This window comes from Dicentrarchus labrax, unplaced genomic scaffold (genome assembly GCF_905237075.1).
Source record: "Dicentrarchus labrax unplaced genomic scaffold, dlabrax2021, whole genome shotgun sequence".
In the NCBI taxonomy this organism is placed as follows: Eukaryota; Metazoa; Chordata; class Actinopteri; family Moronidae; genus Dicentrarchus; species Dicentrarchus labrax.
This window is the reverse complement of record NW_026136720.1, coordinates 8,070,479-8,076,876: the sequence shown is the minus strand read 5'-3', so window position 1 is coordinate 8,076,876 and position 6,398 is coordinate 8,070,479.

Sequence of the window (6,398 nt, the reverse complement as noted above, 5' to 3'; positions counted from 1 at the left end):
TGTCTCCCTCCAACAAAAGACATCTTCTTCTCATCCTCCTCGGAGGAGACAGAGGGACGGATGAGGAGATGGAAGAGTATCAGCTCATCCCTTTAATCCAGGGTAGACTGAGAGACTCTTCAGTGAAGAGGTGGGAATCCACTGATCAGGGGCTTAAGATGCAAACTCTACAATAGGCCTGTGGCTCTCTTTTGGGTCATCGCAGCAGGATGGGACACCAATCTATGTTCCTCTGTCTATAGTGCGCACACTCTTGCTGCAACCACACAGCATATTTGTTTCAATGTGATAATGCTCATTATGCAAATACATATATTACCATGATAACACTGCCTATATAGCTTGACATTAGTGGGTGGACAATATAATGGCTGAAATTACCACAACGATATTATTTCGAATATTTTTCTAATATTGATACATATTATTATTATTATTATTATTATTATTATTATTATTATTATTATTATTATAAGTAACATATGCAAAACACATATAACATGGAATAAGTGGGATAAACTGTGTTCCACAGTAATGCATTACATTAAAAAGAACTCTATATGTGTAAGACAAAGAACCTCGATAAGCGTTTTTGTTAGTTTTTAATTAAGAGTTTAGAATTTTGTAAAACAAAAACACAATACAATTAAATCATATATACTAATTTCAATCAGTATGATTTTGTCCACAAAGCACCAATTATCATCATATTGTTCATAAAGCACATAGTTCCTCATAACATTACTACAATTTTGCTTATTAATGTAGTTAAGTGAAATTGCCATGACATCTATTTGTTAAAATGCTTGGTAAAATGTTTTCTTTGCTCATGGTTAGAATAAAGTATTTTTGCTTTTTGGCTTCATATAAAGGCTTTTTTTCAGTCCAAACTGGCTCCAAAAATAAATAAATAAATAACAAATAATTCTAAATTTCCTCTAAGAACAGGCTCACATTTGCATTAATTTTGAAAAGTTAATAATCGTGCAGTTTCTCTAAACCTGACTGTTGTGTATGTATGTCTGTGCATGAGCTACAAATTGCATTTGCGAGTGCGTGCACACGTGTATCAGTATGAGCATGCGTGTCACTATGTGCGTGTGTGTCATTGTATTGCCTTGTGTGTGTGTAAGGCCGTGAGTGTGCGCCTGCATTCAGCATCTCCCTGCAGCTAATGAGTGGCGGCCCACCTCTCCAGCAGGCCTGGCAGTCCTTGGCTATGGGGCTGGAGCTGGCTGTTTTCTCATGGTAATCACACACTTTGTCCCGGGGTGGATAATCCTGCACTGGCATTGTCTGGGCCCCAGAGGAGAGCCCCACAAGGTCGACCCTGCTTCACAGAGAACCACAAAGACCCAAATGCAGTAGCAGCACCCCACTCCAGGCCTGCGCTCCACAACACGCACCCACCCGTACACACAGACACACACACAAAAATGCATGCTTGCACAGAAATGCACACACACCCACCGGCACACTCATTAGTTATTCTCAATTTCAACAGTGAGGCCTGGAGTCATTAAAACCGGCTGCTTGTGCAGAAGACACAATCATTCTCATACACACATACACATGCTGTACATATAAGCACAGTAAAGCAGCAGTACATTTTAATGCATTTCCAACCGTTTTGTAGAAAAGGTTTATTTGGATATTGAAAGCCAGCTAATGTTAGCTTCACTTGTGCCATAAAGAAACTCTCCCCTGCAACAGAATGAAAACAGCAGTATCTACAACACTATACGAGCCATACAAGCGCAGGAAGCCATTCCTGGTCCCTTCAGTTACAACAAATGCCCGTATACTCAAATTATATAAAATCACAACATTCACATTCCACATTAAAGTAAGACCTCTTTGATCAAAACTAATTTTTGTAGCACTTGGCTTCTGCCACCATTGGCAGCGTTCCACTCTCTATAACCCTTATGTGTATAAATAGGTTGTATTGCTGGAAGGAGAGTAACATGCTCAGGGCTTGGCGTGGCATCAGGGAGGATCAGCTCAGTGGAATATCTGGAGGGGCAGAGTAAGAATAAAAAGGCTGAAGCAAAGGAGAGAGGAAGACAGGCTCCCACAGGTCTCTCTTACACTCCATCTACTACTATCATTAACGAGCAGGCCTGGGAGGAACGCGGCTAACAGTACTCAAACCACCACCTTGCTGATCTTGTGAAGCATTAGAGCAGCCAGCTACTGGAGCTTGGTGGTCTACGCTCAAGCTTTCCACGACGACTGTAGCATCAATATTAGCCTCCGAGCCATTAACTTTTGAGATAACAAATAGTTTTGTCTCTGTGGTGCTTTAAAAATCCTAAATAGGATAGCTCAGATAAAATGGTTGTTGCTTAGCAGAGCCAACAAAACCCTTTTTTTTGCTTCCTGCAACATGAACTTGTCAGAATCCGGAAAGTACCAATAAGCAACATGGAAGGAAGAGCAAAAAAATTAAAGGGTTTGAGTTTTCGGTTTCCCTTACTTCTTGGTAATCTGCCTCTGTTGTTCAAATGTTATATGTAGGGGAATATAAGGGATGAGCCTAGATCTGAGGTCTGTTTGAAGGAATGAATGTGTCTCACTGGGTCATTAGCCAGGGGGAGTGGAGCACTGTGGGCCAGTGTGAAGAGGCAAAGAGAGGGTTTGTAATCCTCTATGGCCAATGGGACACAGCCAAATGTCTGTCTAGGGACACACTAGGACATTTTTGTTCCACAAACAAGTGAGACACACACACACGGCCACGTATACATACATAAATGCACACAGACACACACAACCCTGGAAATCCCACTGCTTCCAGTCTAGTAATCCTCATTTGTTATTCCGACGGAGTTTTGCTGTGGACACCAAGTTGACAGACAAAGTTAGAGAGTAAAAGAGGAACAGAGGGAGGGAGGAAAGGGAGAGGAAAACAGACAAAAAAAACTTCCCCCTTCTCTGCTCCCCCAGCCATCATTGGTTGATGGCACAGGGTCTTTTATTTCCTTTTTGCTAATTGGCCACCCAGGCATTGACTCTGGCGTGAGTTCTACCCCAAAACACGTGCATGTCCCAGTCCCATGAAACACCCCCTGGCTATTCTCCACTCACCTTGCCATTTAAATGACTGAGGGGAAGTTTGTTACCATAGCAAATGGAAGCAACTTCTAGCAGAGATAGTGAAATAATTTTGTCACAGAGGAAAAAAGAGTCATCCTTTACATCAGCTATAATTCTTTCAGCATGCACCCTTAACTAAATATATTCATACAGTGTTAAACTTTTAAATTGACTGTGTCAGTGCAGCCAAGTACTTCAGTTAATTCGTATAACAAGATGATTAGTGCTGCAAGCAGTGGAGAGCCATATGTTGCTAAATAGACTTAAAATCCTATATATATATATATCTATTTGTAATTCTGAATGTTATGTACCATGAATTAGCTTATTATTTTGTGCTGTACACCCATTTTCTAAAAAGGGCATGTTTTTATTTAGAGGTTTGGAATATTTGACCTTTAGAGTAATGCATTTCCCCCAGAATTCTTTGGGGCATGATAGAGTTGATCTCATTATTTCATTAACTTATTAGGAGCAATGGAATTTGGTCACATCTTTCACTCATGCCCTTCCTGCCTTGGGGTTGCAAAAGCAAAGGTCTACGATAATTTCTTTAAGAAAATGAATGAAAGAAAGACAAAGAGGAGGGGGAGAAGAGAGGAGCAAAAAAGTAATTTGATTGTCTGGAGGCTCCATATGGTTCCATGGCTTTTTGGTTCACCCTGGCTGGCTGCTAGCAGACTGAGTCCTTTCACTGTTTCAAACTGATGACAAACTTCCCTATCCTCCCTTCATCCACCTCTCAATATCCCCCCCATCCGCACACTGAATCTGGTTAGGGGAATAATAGAAGAGGCAAACAATGCGGGGGCATGGAGGGGTGTTGGAAAAAAGAAGGAGGGGGGTGTCAAGTGACCCGCAGAAAACACTATCAAACAAGACTGGAACTCTAAGGGGCTGACAATGGAGCGGCCTGCTCTTTTCTGTGCTACGCCACTGGTGGGGTAAGATAAGGGAATTCCTCAATACACCAAAAAGGGAAGAAAGGGGAGCACTGCTTTTGAGAGATTCAGACCTCAAATCCAAACACTCCCCCCATAGATTACAGCTTGTGTGTTTTAAAGGGTGGCTGAAATAAAGCAGCACTTTGTTGGACAAGTTCGCCTTGTTGGTGTTGATCTGCGCTGCCATTGTGAGTGGTAGTTTTATGCAGTTCTATGCAGATGACGGGAGATTAGGAAAGGCCTGGACTACACAGGGCCTTTAAAGTTCTGATACAGAGATCTATCACAATATTTCAAAAGGTAACACAATGGCACTAACTGCTGCAGCTGTCTGAATGTATTGAGCCTTAAAAAGCTATAGAATAAACAGCGGATTTAGCTGTTGGTCCCATACTCCTTATCAAACCTTTCAGTGCACTCTGTTTGACTTATGTGCTCCGAGCCAGAACGTCTGCAGTGTTTGAACACCAGTCCTATGGTAATGTAATAGATTGACTGATCTGAAAGTCAAATAGTGGGCAACATAGTACAGCCAGCCTTGGGCCATGTAAAAGGAAACTTGAAGTTGTGGAGAAGGCAATGCGTCACAAAATTTAGATTTACACTGCCGCATCGTCAAAACACTCCACATGCAACCTGGGGCCATGGTACGAGCCTGGCTCCTCCACATTGAGCAAGGTGAAACATTTCACTCAGGCCTGGCTATGCCAACTAACTGTCACATGTGAAAACACATGACTCACTCACACACACAAATGCACAGTGCAGAGCCCAGTTTCACCCAGGTAACCCTGAAACATATTTCACAACTCACCGGTCATCAAAGCAGCATGCCCCCACATAACTGATTGGTTGGTTGATTGCCATATTAGTGGATTGTTAAGCTAATTGTCCTTGGTAACCAGATTAAAAAATTGCCTCTTTTTTTTTGGTTGGTTGTAATGTAAGGATGGATAGATGATATGCTGACTTGCTGACTGACGACTCTGTTCACAGATGGCATTTGTATTCATGATTTTAGGAATAAATCAAAGCACACCACATCTAACCACACAGGGCATTTTGAGGACACTGAATTAATCAGAGGAATGCTTTTCTGAACTTTCATCTGAAAGTTTCTCTCAAACATGAAGCTTGGCTAATGGGAAAAGTCAAAAAGAAGAACAGGGGAGAGAGAAGAGGCACAAAGAGAGAGGGCAAGAGATGATTATTATAAAACTCAAAAGAGATTGGGGTTTTTTGCTAAATTCCTGCAGCCACTGTTTCCCATCATTCTACAGTATATCATCTGTCTCTCTCCACTCTGTGTTATGCAATGAAAGGAAATGTCATAACTCTTCCCACCCTATCTTTCTGCAGATACAGGCACTGATAAGCTAAATTGCAGTAAGATAAGAATTGCAAAGTTGTCTCTGCAGCAGCATTCAAACTCTACCAGATGCCAGTATATGTGATGTGTTATGCAGCACGGATGGAAAACAAAATGGCTTGTGAGAGAGAGCCAAAAAAATTGACCGTTAAGACATCGCTGTCTGAATTAAACCAAGCCCAATGCTTATCTCAACGTTTGGGGCAGAAGGGGCTTTACTTTGGAACAGAGCTGCTCAAATATGCGCTATTTGCACAGCGTACAACTTCCCAGTCACTGCGGATTAGGCAAACAATACAGCTCCCCCATACTGCCCCCTCCACCAAAAAACCTCCACCCAAATTAGTCTTTCTTTGGCCAGTTATAAAGACCTGAGTATGAATGAGGGCCTCTGTTAGTCCAGGGAAGATAACACACACTCACTCACAGTGAGGGGTAACTAACACGGTGTATTCCGTCCCTCCTCAACATCTGATTTGCAAGAAATTATTTATCTTGCCCTGATTGGCTGATGAGCGTAACTGACCGGGGCATGTTTCACACCTGTCCAATACTTCGCTTACATTGTGCGTATGTTCTCACAGAGCCTGTATACATAAATGTTTGCCTCCCTATACATGTATGTGTGTGACAGCAATGAAAGGCCTTCTGCTATTTCCTGATTAGGTTTAGACCTCTGAGAGTTTGGTCATTAAGCCATGACAACCTGCCAGATTTGTACCAGACGTGCAGAAAGACAGAGGAGTCCGAGCCAAGCTGCCACACAAACAACACATACACAGAAGCCACATCACCAAAGTTGAATGGTAACAACCGAAATGCAACTCTTCAGAGAGCAATTTCCATCACTGGAGAAAATCGTTTTAGACATGTACACAAAGGTGTGTGCATGCATGAGTGTTTTGCAGCGCACAATAGAGTGCCATTGGATTGAGGTGTGGTGAAACACGCTGATTTGATTTGTGGAGTTCAGAGTTTTTCAGCCA